At 40.4% G+C, this 21,775-nt stretch overlaps 1 protein-coding gene and 1 long non-coding RNA gene across 8 annotated transcripts in view; one reads left to right on the top strand and one right to left on the bottom strand.

Moving 5' to 3' along the window:
- CACNA2D3 (calcium voltage-gated channel auxiliary subunit alpha2delta 3) overlaps positions 1 to 21,775 on the top strand; it is a 702,225-nt gene that overhangs the window by 173,446 nt on the left and 507,004 nt on the right. The gene's annotated exons all lie outside the window — the stretch shown is intronic.
- Positions 171 to 6,791, bottom strand: LOC122466591. Its single transcript, XR_006292227.1, has 3 exons — positions 6,653 to 6,791; positions 2,783 to 2,925; positions 171 to 285 (listed from the first exon to the last, which is right to left on the bottom strand). It is a non-coding gene; the product is annotated as an uncharacterized LOC122466591 (long non-coding RNA).

The following is a 21,775-nucleotide window of genomic DNA, read 5'->3' as shown; positions in this document are numbered from 1 at the left end:
GAATGTTTTTCTCCCCTTCCGCCCGCCGCAAATAGAGCAAATTTGTTAAGATTGGGAGGCCACATGGACTCTAGTAATGTGTCTTCATGTGCTCTGTCTAGCTAATCTTTCAAGGCAGCCTCACTTAGGAGCTGATGCAGCTTTCCACAGTGACATTGTGTTTGAGATACGCATGATTTTGAGTAAATCATAAGTTCAGGATTATGAAGACTGGCCTAGTGCCACATGAAACAGTCTTCTGGGCGACGAAAGCAGATTGAAGTGGAGGTGAACTGCTCCTTCATCCTAGAGAAATAGCAAAAGGGAAATCTTTTCAAATATTTGTCCCTGTTATATATTATCTTTTTGCATTAACTCTTTCTTGTAGCAGAAAAATTCCCATTTTAAAACTTCTTTTAACACTTCCAAAAAAATTCTTTAAAAGATGTTACTGCAATAAAATAGTCCAGGTTGTATGCCGTAATGAGACATTGACAGATTGAGATTGTTTGTCTTATGGTGTCCTGTCTGGCAAATACATAGAAGGTCCACAGTTTATGCTTGGGTACCTAATTTATGGTGTTCTATTTTCTCTTTGGGAGTTTATTGGGATTTTTTTAGATGACTGCCTACCAGTATAAGGCAATTGCTAAATTAAACACCCACATACAGAACTGGCTGCCCTAATGTAGGTGTCCAAGTATGTTACATACGCAATTTAGTTTGAGTCCTAATGCTGACTATTAAGATACCTCTTTGCTACTAATGTAACCCACTAATCAGTGTGAGTCACATTTTTGCTGCTCCACAGAGGAGGTGAGTCACTTACACCCCCCCCAGCTACAGAGAGCATTTAAAAGCAGGAGTCTCTATAGCTTGAGCTCTGGAGGTAGAAACATGAGTAGAGAGCTAACCTCAGTAGTTGGGGGCTGTAACAGACTCTCACTCTTTGTGGATCCGGCACAAACTGGGACACATAACACTTACTTCTGCTGGACGGAGGAAGGCTCATCCCAAGCATATGAGTCCATGGCAGTCTGAATCCCAGAAAAGCTTCAGCTTTTGAGAGAACCTCCATATTGGCCAACACCAGAGACTGAACCAGGGTTCTCCAGGGATAAAAGCATGAGTCTCTGCAGCTTGAGGTAAAGAATCCAGCTCCTCATAGCTGGAGGCTGTAGCAGACCCTCATCCTCTGTGGATCAGGCACAGAGTGGGATGTGACACATACTGAGCAATGGGTTACCCTAAAGGAAACTTCCAGTGAGGCATTGTTTCCTCAGTTGTTCTATCAAGGATTCTTATTAAAATATTCTGTATGCAGTCCACATGGTGGCTTAATCTCTTAGTTAATATAATATCCTGTCTGCCATCCCCAATGAAGTTTATCTTTATTTTATTTTTTTTATGATGAGTCATTAGTGGATGCTGGGTTGGGCCAGCATGTGGATTACTTGGTGCAAGATGAGTTAGGTTCTATTAAGGCTTAGTAAACAAAAGGGAAAAAAGATGAATATCTTTATATAACATCCTCTGAAGAAGAAACTTGGGACTTCAACATTCTGGGCAACCCAGAAGCCTTTGCTGAAGCTGTGCTGCCTCCTAGAAGATGCTTTCTGAAATGAGTCAGACTGTCTGATCCAGACTGTACTATTCCACTACGTAGCAGGTTCATAAAGAGGAATTTTTGAAAGGTTTTACAGCTCATAAATTTCAGTAATAGAAATGACCATGTCAACAATGTCATATTAAATTGTAACTTTGGGTGTAGAAGAAAAATGGTTTGCTGGGCTAACAAATTTAAAACAAAGCCCTTTTCCTTTGGCTGCCCTACTCCCTGCTGCATCCATAGCGGGGAAACTTTAAAAATTATTAACTTGGTTGCATTTTTGTAGCCATTCTAGGAAGTATGTGGTGCAACCAAGAGCCTGAATATTTATTTGCCTATGCTACATTGGGAACAGATTATATATCATGGCTGTAACATGGGTTCTTAACTGGTGTGTGTGGGGGGGAGTTCTGAATAGGTCCAGGGGAGTCTCTTTGTGTGGCAGTATGATGGGTGAGGGGATCCCCAATTCTTTCCTGTTGTAACGTGAGGATTACAGTATGGAAAAAGGCTGAGAAGCTTTTTGGTGAATTTTGTTTGAGTAATGGATTGCATGTGGAATGTATGTTTGGAATTTTTTTGCATATGTAGAAAAATGGCAGAGAAATGTAGAAAAATTGCAGAGTTTTGGTAAAATGATAAGTAGACATATGATTTTCCCAGCTGTTAAAAAAAAATCTAGATGCTTGCATTTTAAATAGTTTTGGAGCATGTAGATTGTATACGCACAAGGAGAGTGTAACTCGCTTTTAAACTGATGCGATTCTTTTACTTTAAGATTTATTTCATTAGCTACTTTTAGTCTATAGCACTGTTTTCTACAGCAAACCAGTGAAATGAATTGGCTTATTTAAAGTAGCATCTTGCTGTCAGTAGCACGAAACATGATTATATAATGTCAACTGAAATGCATATTTTAAAAATAAATTACACTGAAGAGCGCAAACAGCTAAATCACAGAGAACATTTTATAGGTCATTTTACTGTCCATATGAATAGATAAAGCTACATATTCTTCCACAGGCATTAAGATATATTCTCCTGGATCAAACACATTTTCTGTGCTTTAAGTGGGTACAGCATATCTCGTATGATCTCTTTTAGCAATGCTGTGTAAGTACTCCCTGAGGACAAATAGTACCAGTAAATCGAAATCAAAATGGTGCTGGTGGGAAGAAGTAAACAGTTTCATACCTTTACTATAAATTGTAGTTTTAGTGATAATTCTGTTTTATTGTGAAGGTTGAATTACACTTATCACTGGAGTACAGCGCTTCAGTATGGTTATATTATTGTTCCTTCTGTTGCTGGGGTGGTCGTTTCAGAGGGATAAAATACTACAATAACAAAAAAGAAAATGAACTGCTGTATAGCTGTGCATATGTATTTACTAATTTAGTCCACTCTTCTTTTGAAACACAGTTATCACTAAGGAATCATACAAAGATTACACTTAAAAGAAATTTCATACACTTTTTTTTACTTCATTCTTCCAACATTTATCTTCTTTGTATTCACAACAGGCTAACTGGCACTCAGTTAGAAGATAATGCCAAGTTTTGATTAATGGCAAGAATATCAACTTGCTAATGTCCCTCCATCTAAAGTTTTCTAATATCCTCGAAAAATAACTTGTAAAACATTTAATTTGTCAGACTTTGTCTGCTAATCTAATACTTTGCAGTTAACTGATGTTTGTTTGGCCTACTGTTGTAATAGTGAGAATTCACACGTTGAGATCAAAAAGTTACCCTTCTGAATGCATGAAAATACATGTGGCTTTTCAGATGCCGTTGAGTCTCTGTTCTCTAAATGGGAAATATTCTGATGTCGAGGAAAACCAAAACCTCACAACAAAGGTTGCAAAAGCATGTGGAAAGAAACAAATTGGGGGAGAGGGGGAGAACTCCACAGCACTACTGAAACCACAATGAGCACAACCCAGCAGTATAGAAAGGCTCCCCATCCCAGCCATTGCAGAGTCAGTAGGAAGGGCTTTATAACTATTGGTTGTTTTCTGTGGCTCCATAGAAGAGTGGGGATTACTTAACAGGAGATGCAGGTTTAATTTCCTGCTTATTATGTAAAATGATCTGCCACAATGTTTTGTGCTATTTTTCTTCCTGGCTTCAACCGCTTTTTCTGTGACCCAAAAGCTGCCAGATATTTGGCTGCGGGAGAGAGGTGGCCTTAAGAGACCCATCTAATCACTTTATCCCCCTGTAGTATCCCAGAGTGACTTTCTCCCCAGTTTTACAATCGGGAATTTGTAGACAATAGTGTCTTTTAAATGATTTTCAGATAGCACACTCAGTACAGTAGAATTAAGTCTTTAATTGTGAGTGGTAACTTGTTTGGTAATGATTAATATTTTGAAAGGAAACTGAATTTTGTCAGGGAATTCACATTTTTATAACTCTTATTTTCTGTGTTTTGTGGAGAGGTTCTAATTTAGCGCTTTGTAAATGTGCTAGCATGCTAGGATGATCCAAGGAATAGGAAAACCTAACTTATGACAGGAGACTCAAAGAGCTTGGCATGTTTAGTTTAAGCAAAACAAAGCTGAGGGGAGATATGATTGCTTTCTATAAATACATCGGAGGGATAAATATCAGGGAGGGAGAGGAGTTATTTAAGTTAAGCGCCAATGGGGACACAAGAACAAATGGATATAAACTGGCCTTCAAGTTTAGGCTTGAATTTAGACAAAGGTTTCTTACCATCAGAGGAGTGAAGCTCTGGAAGAGTTTTTCAAGAGAAGCAGAGGGGGTAAAAAACCTAATTGGCTTCAAGACTGATATTGATAAGTTCATGGAGGGAATAGTATGATGAGACTGTCTACAATGGCATGTAGACTTCTTATAGCAAATATCTCCAACAGTCGGTGACAGGATAGTGGGCTAGATGGACTTTGGCCTGACCCAGTATGACTGTTCTTATCGGACACTAGATGGGGAGGGCTCTGAGTTCTACAGAGAATTCTTTCCGAGGTGCCCGGCTGGTGGGTCTTGCCCACATGCTCAGGCTCTAACTGATCACCATATTTGGGGTTGGGTCATATTGGCAGAGACCCTGGGGGTCTTTTGCCTTCCTCTGCAGCATGGGGCCTGGATCGCTTGCAAGTTTAAACTAGTGTAAATGATGGATTCTCTGTAACTTGAAGTCTTTAAATCATGATTTCAGGACTTCAGTAACACAGCCAGAGGTTATGGGTCTATTTCAGGAAGGGGTGGGTGAGGTTTTGGGTCTGTGCAGGAGGTGAGGCTACATGATCATGATGGTCCCTTCAGGCCGTAAAGTCTATGAGACATTAATGTTGAATTTATCTTGCTTGCTTTACATTTATAGATGTTTAGTGGCCTTTACTACTTTGATTTTTTTTTTAACACTTGGGAAATATTACTACATTGTTACACTTTTTTAAGATTGATTAAGATGAATAAAAATGATTGTATTTTTATGCTACAGTTACATGTATGTCACACTTAACGCCCTCATCATATAAGGTACCAATAAACAGAAAAATTATCTCATAAGCCCCTAACCTTAACACTGGCTCTAGCAAAACAAAAATACACTTCCAAAAAATGTAGAGATTTGGGGCCCAATTTTGCCACCCTTACATTGACTAATCCTTTACTACAAACATAGTCCCATTGGTTTAAATGGAACTACTTGTGTAGCGTGTTATTGATCACCGTGACTGAGGGTGACACCACTGGGTCCTTTGTCAACCAACTTTAGCCCTGGTCTACACCTCAAATTTAGGTTGACCAAACTAGGCCACTCGGGTGTGAAAAATTCACATTGCTGAGAGACATAGTTAAGCTGACTTAAGTCCCAGTGTAGACACCACTAGATCGATGGAAGAATTCTTCTGTCAACCTACCTACTGCCTCTCGAGGGGGTGGATTTACTACAGTTGCTGTAGCAAGTGTCTACGCTACATTGGAGTAGCTGGAGCTGTGCTGCTGTAACACTTGTAATGGAGACGTACCCTTGCATTGAGAGTTTGATCATGTCTTTTGATACCTAAGAATGCACTGCAGTGTGTTGTGTAAATGAGCTACTCTGCTTCAGAGTGTATGTGGAATAGCACACTTTGCAAGTTGCGTGGCAGCGCACAGCCACACAGCATTGCCAAGCCCATGAACTCGGAATTCCTTCTCCCTTTTGTGTACCTACCCTGGAGTCTGCTCCCCTTCCCCTCTGTTCACTTTCTCCTATTTAGAATTGAATCTCCAGCTCTCCCTTCCATGCTCAGAAACAGAAGGGGTCCTGTGCTGATAACATCACATCGGCTCATTTGAGCAAACCCAAAGCTCTATGGAGAAGAAGCTCTGAGGCTGATAGACAAGAAAGCAAAGCTCCTCAGAATGAAAGAGTTTTGTGCCAAAGTTGTGAACATTATGAAAGGCACCCTACCCCCTCAGTCTAGGCATGCAAGGGAAGAAGGTACAAGACCCGTATGGGGTACAAATGGTTGTTACAGGACAATATTCCCATCCAGGAACAGAACATATGTTTATATGTTTTATTGTCTTCCCTAGTTACATAGAAGCATCTTTAGCCCATCAGTAGGAGGTGGGATACTTACAAAGGTGGAAAAATGAAATGCAGTCAGTCTTCTTTCCTGCATAGCTTTTTTGTTTTTGTTTTTTTGGAGGGGGGTGGAGAATCTAGGGAACAGGCTAAAAATAGTACTAATACTATGTTGAACTTGTATGGAGCCTTCTGTACAAAGAATTCAAAACATTTTACAAACATTGATGAATTAAGTCTCATAATACTACTGTGCGATAGGTAGATATTATCCCCATTTTACAGTTGGGGAAATTTAACACAGAGAATTTGACCAGGCCAAGATCACATAAGAAGACTGTCATGCCTAGTATAAAATTAAGGTAAACTGATTTATAGTTCTTTGCTTTAATCACAAGACCATCCTTACCCAAATTGTATTTCCATTGCTGGCACTGGCTAGGGAGATTTAGGTGGCCTGTTAGATGAGATACTTGCTCTACGAGCAAGAATTGTTCAGATATTATTTCTTGTGAAACCTACCCTAGCATATAGCAGTGATGAAGAAATGCGCAAAATGGCAGCAGTCATCCCATCATGGAGTAGTCTGATGATGGAAATGAATTTCTGTGGACAGCCAAACCTACACAGGACCCTCAATAGAGCATCATGATTGATAGAGTCAAAGGCCTTGGTTAGGTCAATGAATGCCATGAACAGTTCCTGGTGTTGCTCTCTGCACTTCTCCTGAAACTGTCATGCCCCGAAGATCATGTTGGTTGTGCCTCAGGATGGCCTGAAGCCACACTGATTCGGGGAGGAGTTCCTCGGCAAGGGGGAGGAGGCCGTTGAGTAGGATCCGGACAAGAATCTTCCCTGCGATGGAGAGGAGAGCAATACCTCTGTAGTTCCTGCACAAAGATTTGTCCCCTTTCTCAAATACTGAAATGGCTCAGAGACTGAACCATTCGCACTGGTGTCAAGCAGTTGTGGAGTACAAACTATTCTTCGTACTCCACAAATCACAATCAGTGGAGAACCCCTGTGTCAAGGTTACTTCCCCACTCTGAACTCTAGGGCACAGATGTGGGGACCTGCATGAAAGACCCCCTCAGCTTATTCTTACCAGCTTAGGTTAAAAACTTCCCCAAGGTACAAACTTTGCCTTGTCCTTGAACCTTATGCCGCCACCACCAAGCGTTTTAAACAAAGAACAGGGAAAGAGACCACTTGGAGACGTCTTCCCCCCCAAAATATCCCCCCAAGCCCTACACCCCCTTTCCTGGGGAAGGCTTGATAAGAATTCTCACCAATTTGTACAGGTGAACACAGACCCAAACCCTTGGATCTTAAGAACAATGAAAAATCAATCAGGTTCTTAGAAGAAGAATTTTAATTAAAGAAAAGGTAAAAGAATCATCTCTGTAAAATCATGATGGTAAATACCTTTCAGGGTAATCAGATTCCAACCATAGAGAATCCCTCTGGGCAAAACCTTAAGTTACAAAAAGACACAAAAACAGGAATATACATTCCATCCAGCACAGTTTATTTTACCAGCCGTTAAACAAAAGAAAATCTAATGCATTTTCTAGCTAGGTTACTTATAGATTATTTACTAACTTTAAAGGAGTTGTAAGGCTGCATTCCTGATCTCTTCCCGGCAAAAGCATCACACAGACAGCCCAAACCCCTTATTCCCCCCCCCTCCAGATTTGAAAGAATCTTGTCCCCTCATTGGCCATTTTGGGTCAGGTGCCAGCGGGGTTACCTTAGCTTCTTAACCTTTTACAGGTGAAAGGGTTTTGCCTGTGGCCAGGAGGTATTTTATAGCACTGTATACAGAAAGGTGGTTACCCTTCCCTTTATATTTATGACACCCTGGAAAATGTGGACCATTTTCCATACCTTGGCAGCCACCTCTCCCAAACAGCCAACATTGACACAGAAATTGAATACAGGATCTGCTGTGCCAGCATATCTTTTGGAAGACTACTCAAACGAGTCTTCAATGATGGGGATCTACAAACAGGTACCAAGATCTTTGTTTACAAGGCAGTTATCATCCCTACCCTTCTCTATGGGTGTGAGACCTGGGTAACCTACAGACGACATCTCAAGTGGCTGGAGTGGTTCCAGCAGCGCTGCCTCAGGAGGATTGTCAGGATCAGCTGGGAAGATCAATGCACTAACATTAGCATTCTCTCTGCAGCCAACATCAGCAGTATAGAAGCGCAGGTCATGAAATACCAACTCTGTTGGGCTGGCCACTGTGTATGCATGCCTGACACTTGCCTCCCGAAGCAAGTACTCCTCTCTCAGTTAAGTCAGGGAAGAAGGGCTCACAGAGGGCAGCGGAAGTATTTCAAAGACATACTGAAAGTACTCCCATCTTAAGGGAGGCATAAACCCAACAAACTGGGAGGACTTGGCGCGGAACAGCACACAGTGGCGCCACACCATACACCAAGCCACAGCTCACTTTGAGGAGAACAGATGTGCTCATGAGACAGAGAAGCGACAAAGGAGGAAAGAAAGGGCATAGCACTCCAGCGAACAACTGTCTCCTCCAAGATTACACCTGTCACTTCTGTGGGGAAATCTGCAGGGCAAGAATTGGGCTCCACAGTCACTTAAAAACTCACCAATGAACCCCCTGGGCAGACATCATCCTCGTATTGAGGGATAGCCAAAGAAAATGAGGAAATGGCTAATCTGTATTTAAAACTGTTTAAAATCTTTCATAATAGTTTACAATTTTAGTATCTCATTTTCCATATAGCCTTCCATTGTGTTTGGAACTCTCGTTGCTATGACAACAGATGAGTGTAGAAGATCCATTTTCCCCTAATTTATCCTTTGCTCTAAGAATTTTTTAAGATTTTATTTAAAAGCTACTTTATTTTTTTTTTCACATGTTAATGAGAAGTATCTCAGAAGCAAATCACCTATTTATAAATACTTTTCAATCCTTATACTCTAGTCTGTTGTTTTTGTTTAACGTGGAATCTGTGACCACTATGGTTATCATGCTGGACTTATGTTGCTGGTCCATCCGCTTTGGGAACCTTCCTCTTAAATAATGGCTAATAAATAACACATCAGAAAAAGATGAAATCCCTCCCATCACAAATGAACTAAAACACTTCTGTAATTGTGGATGGCATGTGAGAGGGCTGAGAAGTGGGGAAGTTCTTACCTGGACCCAGTTGGGGATCAGTTTATGGCCTGAAGATTGATATTTAATCACTCTTTTTATTGCAACTTGCATGTTCTTTCAGATATTACTTGCCATCACTACAAGTTACTACTGCAATCAGCATTGCCAATAAAAGCAAGAAAATCTACTGTTAAGGGTGAATTATAGGCGTGGCTGCACACATTAAGTAGTCTTCCTGCAGATGTGGCTCTTTAAAATATTGTCTTCTGTTTAAGAAAAAAGATCCCACTCACTTACTGTAGGGTAGGAAAAATTTAAAGGCCTGAGTCTACTTCACTAGATTATCTCTCTTGTAATGTTTTAGTGAGGTGAGATCTCTTCTTTCCTTGACGCATACACATAATTCCCACTAAGGATAACTGGATTTATACTGGAGCAGCTAGTGGAGAACAAGTTTTGTGTGAATTTCCTTATGCCTTTAACACCCCCCACATAAAAAAGGGACTGCACAAGATGTCAGTTATAGGGCTGCCTGCACCTCTGTTCCTTCTCTGGTGTCTGAGTAGACCCCCCTCTCCCCCCTCCCAAACACACACACTCTACATTCATGTCTATCTTACCTAAAGGGTGTTTGGGGCACCATCAAAACGTACTAAAGATCAAGGTCCTAAAATTGAGACACCCCTCAAAATGCAACACAGGAAAATTTCTAATCAAGTTTTTTTTTTTAATGATTCACAAATGAAACTGGACATTCAATGAAAAAGGCCTTTGAAAGCCAATATTTAAAGAAGATAAAGAAATGCTAACATTAAAGCATGCTCTCCAGCCCTCCCCAGCCCCAAATAGATTAAGGGGTATGGTGATATACACATACTAAATATAATCAAATATAAACGATGAATTGCTAAATGGTAAGATTGAGCTTTGCTGTATTGTAGTGATTTATAATTTGGATACTGAATGAATATGTAACCCTTCTGCCCGTCAGAGTTGGCAGCAACAAGGGCCAGGTTCAATATCTAGGGGATCCATTCCAATAACACAATGCAAACCGGCTCGAGCCCCCACCCAGTGACCTGGGACAAATATATATCACCCCCGCTGGGCGCCTCCAAGAGGCGATACTTCCCCTCTCACAAGCACATAGTCTGAGTGTAGCAAAAAGCCTTTTAATAACAGAGAGAAACAGTGTGGCATTATGTTGGGGAAACACCACCAACAGGATTCATAACACAACCCATGAGCAAAAAAAAACCCACCCCAAGCAAATTGGGGCATGCCCCTTTCCCTTTGATTCTTGAGTCCAGCAACCCCAAATCACCCAAAGTCCAATGACCCAAAAGTCTCTGTCCCTGGTCAGGGCAGCCCCAGAGTTCGAAAGTTTATCTGCGGAGCTTTACCTCCCACCCTGGGAGGAGATGGGACGGGGGTAAGAGGCACCTTACATGATCTGAAGCTGACCGCCCCACAGCTCCATAGGCCTTCGCTCCGCTCTGCTCCGCCAGCCGCCCCATGAACTCCTTCGCTCAGCTCCACTCCGCGGCCCACAAGCAGCTCCCGCCGTCCCACGAACTGCTCCACCAGCCGGTCCACAAACTGCTCCACATCCCACCAACAGCTCCCGCGTCCTACGAACTGCTCTGCCAGCCTGTCCACAAGGCACTCCAGCCGTCCCGCAAACTGCTCCACGATATATCTTCAGGCTCCCCCACTACTTAACACAATGCTCAGTGATTTCAACTCTATGTCAGTTCAGCTCTTTGGTGAATTCAGCTTGTAGTAGGGGAGCCTCAGTGCTGGTGCACTATTAGCCCAAAGTGAGCTCAGCAGCCTGTAACTGGACTTCTAATGAAATCAAAATTAGCTCTGATATTCCACAGTGGAGAGAGGAGAAAGTGCAATTAGCATGTAAGGCCCTCACCAAGGGGCCCATGCCACCAAGTATTAATACTTGTCCCCAGCCTCTATCAGTTCACACAGTTTTGGAACCCATGACCCTTGCCTAGCGAGTGCTACTTAGTTGATGGTGAGTCCCTCCATCATAACAAAAGGCCAAGTACAGTTCCAAGCACAGTTCCCATAATCAGGGTAATAACAATTTATTCTTCCTGCCCCAATAACAGAGACACTGGGGATCCCACAGCAGCCGAAGTGACCATTTGGGCAGCTATGGCCTCAGTCTCGGCGGGGTGGGTGTGCCTATGCAAATGAGATCGGCCCCTGAAGTTTTTTTCCACAACTTGCCACACCTCACCACCAGATGTCAGGGTGGAGCTCATCCTGACACTGCTTACAAATATAAATAAGGTAACACTTGGGCCAAGACTTTGCTGGCATAAGCGTGGTTTTGCCAATTCTTCTTTTGCATAAAGTGCTGACAGAACAAAGGTAACATGTACGGGAAGTTTTGTTACAGTAAAGCAAACCTATACAACAAGAAGCCTTTTACTTCGAAGACCAGGGAACAGGGTGACATAAAATACATGACATAAAAACTTCATGGACAGCAAAAAAAAAAAAAAATAGAGGGGAGGGTGGGTGGATGGGGGGAGATAAATTGAGTTTTATGTAACTCGTACGTAATGCATAATGCAAGCTTCAAAGGGTTGCGGTGCGAAAATTTGATTGGAGAAAAATTACAAGTGAACGCAAATCAGAGAAACAGCTGACCAGAAACTGAAGAATGGGACTGAAGGACAGAGCAAAGGCTCAGAGGAGGCAGCCACCATCTGAAGTATAGAAAGCGAGCTCAGTGCTCTGGAACATGGTAACTTGCCGCTGTACCTATTCTCTGTTGTTATGGTCTGGCATAAATATTTGTTCAGACACTTTAAGTGACAATAATTCTATCTGAAATTGAATAAATAAAGGTGAAAATTGATTAAGCCCAAATGGGGTGGACTTGTGACTCCGTTTTCTAATGTAACCCCCGACAAGGTTTACCGTTCCCGATGGCAAGCGAGCCAGGCCTGACTTCTTCGAATACTCCAGTGGGTGCCTGTGTCTCAGCCTGCTTCCTTTGAACAACTGCCTCCTCTCTCTCCTGAGAGTGTTCTTTTCAAAGTGTCGCCGTTCCTTTGATCTCCAGCGTGGGAAGCCTTTTCCTTTCCTAGCATTGTCTCTTAATAACCCTCAATTGTTTATGGAGAAGTTTATCTTAAGCCATTCTCTTTCCTTCCTGCTTATTTTTCATTATAGACCCTTTTAAATTAAACCAGTTTATTTATACAGTAAACATCCCATTAATCAGCTCAGCACCCAGTATGCGTTAGGTACCACTAAGCCTTTCTAGTTCCATCACACAAGCATTTATAAACGTAATATTACTACTGAAAAGCAGTTTTATAGTCTGTGAACCAGAGTTTGACTGAAGCCAGCAAATAGTGTAATTTAAAATAGTCTAGATAATTTTTTCTGGTCATCAAAATGCAGATGATATGGTACATATAATACATTTAATATAGAAGATGGTTTGATTCCATAAGCAGGAGCTTATTTTTATATAGATCAAAATATTACTCTCACTTGATTCATTTAAGATGTTTCTGTACAAGAACATATCAACTATCTCATTCCTTCTGTTCCTCCGTGTGTATATGTAATCTGTTTTAGCAGTCTTCTCTGATGCTCTGTTCTGCTTTGAAGGGATACTTGATTGATTGTCAGAAATATACCTCATTGTTCCATTTCTCTTCCAATAAATATGTTGCAGTTTACAAAACCTCTTGCTGTTTGTTCTCCCCCCTTCTCCCCCCCCCCCCCCCCCCAGGTAAGCATGTAATGCATAGTGTTTGGAATTTATAAACAGGTCTTGTATTTTGTTTAGCCAGCGATAGTAGCTCTACACCAAGGGATTGGGGGCTAATACGTATAGTACTTCTACCGGAGGGATTGCATTGTAGTTCTGTAATGGAAATGTTGACTTGGAACTCTGAAGCTGTTTTTGTTTTCTGAATGTCAGAACAATCTGGTTTTAGTTTGTTACAAAACCAGAGTGTTGGATGTAGGTCTGATTTTTATTGGATCCCTAGGAAGTTAGGAAATTCATCCGGGGGGGGGGGGGGCTGTTTTTGCTTTTAACTCTCTGTGCTTTGAGCATTTGCATTCTCATCAGGAAAATGTGTCCTGTTCTCAGGGAGGGAGGTAGCTTCTTTACTGAATTCTGATGCAAAGAATTCATTCTCGCTGTTGTAGCGATGCCATCTGTCACTCTTTCTTCTCACATCCCTTAATGGCCTAGTTGACTCCTTGCCAGACTGTTGGCTTCTTATCTTTTTAAAGAACTTCTTGCTGTTTATCTCTGTTTTATTGCACTCCTTTAATTTTGGACTGTCTAACTTTTTCTTTATCCTTCTTCCCTGATCTCTTGAATCTCTTCCCATAAACTATTCTTTTTTTTCTTATCAGGTTTAAGTCTCTACTTCATCCACAAGGGTATTTTTTTCTCTGACATTTCATCTTCCACTATATCTCTCCTTATGATTTCCCTCAGTTTGTCACACATTTTAATCAAAACATTTTGTTTTCTCTTGTCCAGACTGAGACATTTTTTGCATTTCCACCCTGTCAGACCATTTTCTTTGTCATCCAAACCTTATTGAGACTGTGAAGACTGCTTCTCTGATTTCTAAATTCTATTTTGTTCTTAGATTAGAATACATCTCTTTATTGTGGGTTTATGTGCTGTCAAGGTTCCTTCCCCACTCTGAACTCTAGGGTACAGATGTGGGGACCTGCATGAAAACCTCCTAAGCTTACTTTTACCAGCTTAGGTTAAAACTTCCCCAAGGTACAAACTATTTTTACCCTTTGCCCTTGGACTTCCACTGCCACCACCAAACATTTATCTGGGCTTATTTTTTTTAGGAAAGCATTGTTTGGAAATGTCTTTCCCCCCAAAATCCTCCCAACCCTGGCACCCCACTTCCTGGGGAAGGTTTGGTAAAAATCCTCACCTATTTGCATAGGTGACCACAAACCCAAACCCTTGGATCGTAAGAACAATGAAAAAGCATTCAGTTTCTGAAAAGAAGGATTTTAATAGAAGTAAAAAGTAAAAAGAATCACCTCTGTAAAATCAGGATGGTAATATACCTTACAGAGTAATTAGATTCAAAACATAGAGAATCCCTCTAGGCAAAACCTTAAGTTACAAAAAGACACACAGACAGGAATATCCATTCTATTCAGCACAGCTTAATTTCTCAGCCATTTAAAGAAATCATAATCTAACGCATATCTAGCTAGATTACTTACTAAATTCTAAGACTCCATTCCTGTTCTGTCCCCAGCAAAAGCATCACACAGACAGACACAGACCCTTTGTTTTTCTCTCTCCTCCCAGCTTTTGAAAGTATCTTGTTCTCCTCATTGGTCATTTTGGTCAGGTGCCAGTGAGGTTATCCTAGCTTCTTAACCCTTTACAGGTGAAAGGGTTTTTCCTCTGGCCAGGAGGGATTTTAAAGGTGTTTACCCTTCCCTTTATATTTGTGACATGTTCCTATTCAGCCGTATAGATCGATTGAGAGAAGACCTCCTGCTATCATTTCAAGATGTCTACATATCTTTGAAGAACTGAAAATGAGGGCAGAATGAGAGAATGTTTCTGTAAGAAACAGGGTAATGTAGGAGACAGCATCAGCACAGAGGCATCTCTTCAATAGTAAATGCAGTAGTGAGGTAGTTATCATCTTAGCAGAAATGAGAAGTACAGAGTAGCTCTATTCAGTATCTATGAGAATTAACCCTTGTGCTGCCTCAGAAGGCTGAAATCAATTCACTGGACTGCGCAAGAAGGAATAATTTTAGTATGCTAAGCTTTGATGGATATTTCCCAGTTCTTGACTAGATTTTTAAAGAAAAGAATGTTCAGTTTTCATTTACTAATGGCAAGCTCTGAAAATCAGGGTTTATAATACAAGTGCTAGCCTAGTCTTACTGCTAATCCTCTGAATGTCATAAATAAAAACAAGTATTAAAGAACAGAAGGGGTAAAATTTCTGTGTGATGCTGTCACACACTCACTTCTTGATACCGCTGGATGAAACGTAGGGGAGGAGGCTATTTTAAAGGCAGCGAAGAGACAGAACATCATTTCTGTTTTAAATAATGTAATGCAGCATACTGGGTGTAATATATTCCATCGTATTAAAATGGTTTGTGTGTAAAACTGTAATTGGAGCATTCTGTTAGTTCCCAGTCTGAGGGTACGTACTAGTAGTAGTCTCTCCATGTGCAGTGCCGTTACTATAAAAATCCGTAGGAGGAATGTTATATACAGTGCCGGAAATTTAAAATCTTGCCTGTTCTGCATGCATGGTGAAAACTATTGAGTAAGATTGAGTCCATGTATAAAAAGACCCTGCTTACCTGCAGGGCAAGTGGAATTATACAGGCCTGAGGCCTTAAAATGTGAACATCAGGACTGCATTCTCATACCCTCAAGATGACGGGGTCAAGTTACAACACTCCGTAATTTCCATTCTAAAAATAACTAGAAATCAGCAGTGCAGGGGCCTGGACTAGATGACCTCTGAAGGTCTCTTCTAGCCCTACGTGTCTGATTTTATGATGTGTAATGCGGTCCTAAAGGTTCATTCCACAGTGGAAAGGTTTAGGGTCTCATGACAACATACTAGATTTCTCCTCAGAAAACGAAAAGCTAAGATCATTATATTTGCTATAAAATATTTTTTTCTTTGTTTCTATAACAGAACCTTTTATACTGTAGTTTACAAATAAAAACACTGTGCAGCGTCCCAGGATCTGAGCCTTAATATTGCAGTGTTCTCATAAAGGACTTGGTACTTTACGAATACCTGTAGTTTCAGTGCATTTCTGATTGGAGACATTGGGTCCCAACCCTGCAAGTGGGTCCACGGATCCCTCTCAGCGTAATCTGTGATCAGAGGATATTTTCATGCCTTATTTCTCTGTATACTGTGCAGAAACTTCTAGTGCACAGAGATAAAAATAAACTTTGCACTAATTTTAAACATTATCGGGTTTAAGTAGTGAATGAATTTTAACAGTGCTCTAGTAAAACTATTGCAAGGCCATTACAACATTGGGTAAATTCACAGGCATTCATTGATTGTGACACTGCTGATTTAAATCATGAGCAAATCTTTACTGCAGTATAGAATAAAATCACACAGCCACTTAAATCTCTTTTCTTTTCCTTATAATGTAATAGGAATATTACAAAAATGTTGGCTTCTGATGAATCTTATATCACTGTAGAATTGATATCTCTAGTGTAGAAATATTTTATACAGTCTATAAAACACCATCTGAATCAAACTATCAGCACCTCAGAGAAATCATCTTATTTTTTCTAATTTTATAACGTTTTTATAATCTCATAAAATGTTAGTGTTCTTCATGAAAAAGGAAATTAATACCATACTAAAGCAAAAATATCTCGGACTGTATAAAGGCAAGACCACGTCTAGGGATGAGAGTAATTTAATATCAGTGCCCAGTTAATCCTTGATATTTGAGCTGAGACTGCGAGCATTTGGGCTAAGTAATACTGGTTGTGATGTGGTCTTCTGTCCATTAGAAAATGAATTCAGAGCAGCAATTTATTTAACATAAGACACCAACCAACCTGCATATGCATAACCTGCAACCTGCATAACATCTTGTCACTTCTGAGCTGGACAGAATTGAAACCAGTGGTCCAGAAGGAAAAGACTTGGTAATCTATTACCAGTCCTTGTCATTCAGTTCCCTTATTCTGTAACTTCTTGTTTTGAAAATATTGTAGACTGAGATCTGAATGATCTGCCAGGTAACTTATGAGGCAATTCTTGGGAACTTTCTACACCAAATAGCTTGCAAGATCACTGATGACTGCCAGATGGTTGTATGTGATTGGTTGTTTACAAACACAATGTGAGTCTGTTGATTTTAGAATTAATGATGATGTAGGCCAAGATTTTTCAAAGATGTGCATGCCTAAAGTTAGGCTTTTAAGTCTTTATGTCATTTATTTCAGTGGCCAGTTTTCCCAAACTGTTGAACACCCAACAATTTCTATTGACTTCATTGGGAGTTGTGTGCTAAGAACTATTCTAAGTCAAGCCATTTACTTAGGCACTTAAATATGGATCTAAGAGCCTGGTTTAGGCATCAATTTGAAAACGGTGGCTGTAATGAAATGGTTATTGGGTACATTTACCACTGCCCTCTACTGGAAAGAATCAGTAGTTGCTTAATTGTGCTCCATTCTTTGACACACACAGGAAATTATTTTTTAGTTTGAGTAGGGCTTGTGCTTGAAAGATGGATCTGTTTCTGTGAAGTTGAGTAGTTATGCTTGCAGCAGTGATAACTGTAAAGGTCCTAGGTGGCCATCTATTTATGATATTTGCAATATGCATGCAACATTAATAGCTTACCAAGAGTCTGGTATAGCTGATCTCAGTATCACATCTTTCTGAGTTGACTTTCTGATAGCAGTTAAAGTGGTCAAAGAATAATATAAGGATCTGAATGGTAGTGGGAAGGTTTCCACAAGATGAAAGTTGGCAAAACATTAACATGATTGAAGCTTATCCTGACCACATGTGACGACTCATTGAATGGGACAGTGGCCGGTCAAACAATTATATATAATAATAGGCACATAACTTATCACAATGGTGACCTCTGCCTACTGCCATCACGTCTGTTTTAGCTGGGTCCAGGTGTCAGTCAGGTTTCATGCATTACTTCAGCAATGTTCTCAAAGCAGATACGTGGCAGGCTGAATAGCTGGAGCCAAAAACAGTAAATGTTTTCTCAAAGGTCTCACAAGCATAATAAACAACATAGGAAAATAGGGAAAGTATGGAACCTTGATGCTGATAGCAGGACAAGAGACTGGGAGTAGACTTAGATTGATCTTTCACTATTTTTTATTCTGTCTTCCAGTTGTAATATGAACCATTTAAATGATTCTGTATATTGCTCCAATGTCCTCAGCCACATTAAGACACTTGAGGAGTTACAGTTTGAAAAGCAGAAGATCATTAATCACTCGTACAGTTTCTGTACCATGATTCAGCCTAAAGCTACATTTGCACTCATGCAAGTCTCCCATCCATCCACCCACCCAGCCATACCCCATTTAAATGGAAAGAAACCATGTTGAAAGAACATTAAGGTTGCAAAGTCAAGCACTTAAAATTTAAGAAACCTACACCTTTAATTCACCCCCTGTGGATATGTATTTTTTTCATGAGGAACCATATTGATTCCCCATGTGGGTCATCAACAGGATTTGGATCTTTAGATGCACAGCACAGACAATTTACCACTTGATCTAATGGAGTAAATGGTAGCAGATGAGTCACCACACAGTTTCCCCAGTGGGTTTCATAGCACCTTGCTGACAGCAGAGGAATGTAGAGACTGAAGACTCCTGATTCAGTTCCAGGTTCTGTAGGGAAGTGTATTTTAGTGGTTATCAACATTTACCTCGTGCTGCTAGGCTGTCTCTGTCCCCATCCAATCCTAAATCCTCATCCCTGATACTACATCCTTTCCTCTTTGTTTCCATGCAACCCTCCATCTCCACTCTGGCTTCTGCTTTCCCTCTGCTCCTAACCAACACCCCCAGTCCCTGGCCCCTTTCCTTTCTGCTCTTCTCTAACTGCCCCTCTTCCCCCGTACTTTAATCCAGCCAGCCTCTCCACTCCTCCCACTGGTCCCATTCCTTCTCTGCTCCCTCGACCCCATTTCTCATTTCTGTTAATTCCATTGTGACTGCTTCCTCCTTCTCCATTCTTTCTCTGCATGTGCATTAGTAGGAGCACTGAGAGCACAGAAAAAACAATCTTCCTGCTCTCTGTTATATGTTCAGTGCTGCAATGCCCTCTGGCAGCTGGGAGGAGCAATTCCTGGGAAAATCCTGCTTAGCTTCTACAACTGCAGGCTCTGGAGATGATGCATGCGCAGTGCGGTTGACTTGTAGAAGCTGTGAAGAGATGTAGTGTGCTTATTATTGATGCAATCTTCAGAGGAGGCACTCCTCACTGCAACAGGTCTCTACTGAGCATGTGTAAATTGAGGTTGGGTGGTTTTTTTATTATTTTTTTTAGGTTTATGATTTGATCAAATGTGGGTGGCTTTTAATGGGTTTGGGAAAAGGCACTTTCCTGACATGAGCAAACCCCTCCTCCAGTAAAATTTCAAATTCCTAAGCATGGAGACACTAAATATTTTTCAACAAAATTGTTGTAAGAATTTAAGATGGGACCAACATATTTTTATCTCACCTCGTTCTGAGAAATGGCTGAACCACTTTAGCTGAAACTTTCCAAAAATTGAGCTTGAGGCCAGCCCAAATGGTTAAAGTTCACTGAAGTGATAAGCAACTGAAAACAGGGTCTTATAACTGGAAGTGTCACACAACTTCTACTCATACATGCACATGCTCTCAAGTAGCGTAAGAGTCCTGAGCCTTTACTCTGGTGTATTTGGATTACTTAAACAGAAGCAACCACAAAGATCTTAGATGTTAAAAGTCTTTCCCATTCATTACAAAGTGGAAGTAAAACAATATTATGGTGAACTTTAATCCATAGAACAATTTCACTGTAAACAAAAGGTCATTAAAATTGAACTCCAGTTTGTACTGAACCTATATGAAACTTCACTAAATGAAATGTTCACTGTATTTCCATTCACTGTCAGTTGTTTGCAAAGCTCTTGTGCAAAAACAGGCGCTAAAAATCTCATAAACACAGAAAACTATTACTCTGTCAGCATCATCAGCCATGGTCTGTGAGTTTTTGCTCCAACTTTTATATATTTGTTTAATTTTAACTTTCTTCAGAAGAGGCCTGTCAACTTCCCTGCAACCTCCCACGCAGCTGTGGCTTCTGTTGAAAATATCCAACCTCCCCTTTGCACTAGTTAATTATTTCTGATGCTATTAATTTAAGCATAGCGTGGAATAGAAGATTTATGCGAGAATTTCACCCTATTCTCTAGGTGTCATTGTATTAGCTAAACATATTTCATTCTTTTTGTGTGGCATGGTATATGAATTAAATGATTCAAATTATTGTAATATGTTGTTTTGGCACAGTAGTTGCACAATAGCAACAAAATAACTGAGATACTGAATCATTCTTTATGCTAGACTAAAATAAATAAAAAATAACGAATCAAACACCCTTGGTTTGTATTTGTAAAATTGTTTAAAATTTTTTATTCACTTCATTCATCTTTTATAGGCCTTAGGGTTTCTTTTTGAGCATACATAGTATCAAATATCTGGTTAAAAGCAGTTAAGCCAGTGCTCTTTACCTTTCATGTTATTGAAAACTTTAAGAACTTTGAGCCAAAATTATTGCTTAGGTCAGTAGAAAGACACTGCTGATACTGTATTTCATGCTTAATGAATCTTTATGGCCATCAAGGTCTAACCTTGGCACTGCTTAGTGAATCATAACTTGGCAGTTTCTGAGTGCGTGCACTGCTATTTTAGCAAAATCCAATGGAAATAAAGTTCGCTGGTGATGGGTATGGTCAATTATATAAAATGGTGTTTGGGGAGTTTTTGGTGAAGAAAAAATATCCACAGTCTATCAAGGTAGACAATACTAGCCCCAAATTGTGTTAAACTGGGCGCTCTCTATTGTGAGTTTTCATGCAATTCTAAGTCTTCCTGACATAAGTATATAATTCTATATATCCTTTCATCTAAGGATCTCAAAGTCATTTAAACCTTAATGTGAAAAGCAATATGTTCATTTTATAGATGGATAAACTGAGATGAAGTGACTTGTCAATGACCATGCAGTGCCAGGTCCTGAGATATCACCTTTGATGTTTCCATGCATAGCCCAGCAGCTCCCCATTCCTTTTGCTTGGCTCCTGTAGCCAGGAAGGTCCTTCCACCGCTCTCTTGTGTCTTAATGGAGTTCCAGGTATCCATTCTCCCTTCCCCTTCTGTCCTAAATGGGTTATTCTGCGGGAATTTACATCTGTTTAATTATAAGTCAGTGTCCTCAGATCACTTGGTGACAGCATTTGTTGTTTTAGATCTAAGGGTCAGGCATCTTTCTCTATTCTTCATCTATGTGCGGCTCTTGTGTGGTGATTGTCTGCATGGCTCATCATGTGACAGTTTTTCCCAGAAACCTGCGGCTGGCAATTGTAAGCTATGAGACTGCAAATTGGCCGCCGGGCCAATGTTTGCACATTTTATGAGTGAATCCATATACTGTCATGGGAGAAGACCTAATATGCCTCCTGTATAGACAGTGCCCACATCTCGGGACCTACTTGACATGAGTGTTAATTCTACAGCTGTGTAGAGTATTCTAGGAGAGGGAATCATTGTCAGCTATATATTGTCTGTCTTTTTTGTGAAATGTGCAAGCAAAAGAGACTATTTAAATGACTCGTTTAAATTACAGGGCAAACTAGAAAGGCAGTGATACTTACTGTGTGAGGATATTGAGTCCTCTGTAAATACTCTGTCTTCGAAGAGACATTTTGAAATA

This window comes from Chelonia mydas, chromosome 7 (genome assembly GCF_015237465.2).
Source record: "Chelonia mydas isolate rCheMyd1 chromosome 7, rCheMyd1.pri.v2, whole genome shotgun sequence".
In the NCBI taxonomy this organism is placed as follows: domain Eukaryota; kingdom Metazoa; phylum Chordata; order Testudines; family Cheloniidae; genus Chelonia; species Chelonia mydas.
The sequence above is the reverse complement of the archived record's forward strand: the minus strand, read 5'-3'. Positions and strand labels throughout refer to the sequence as shown.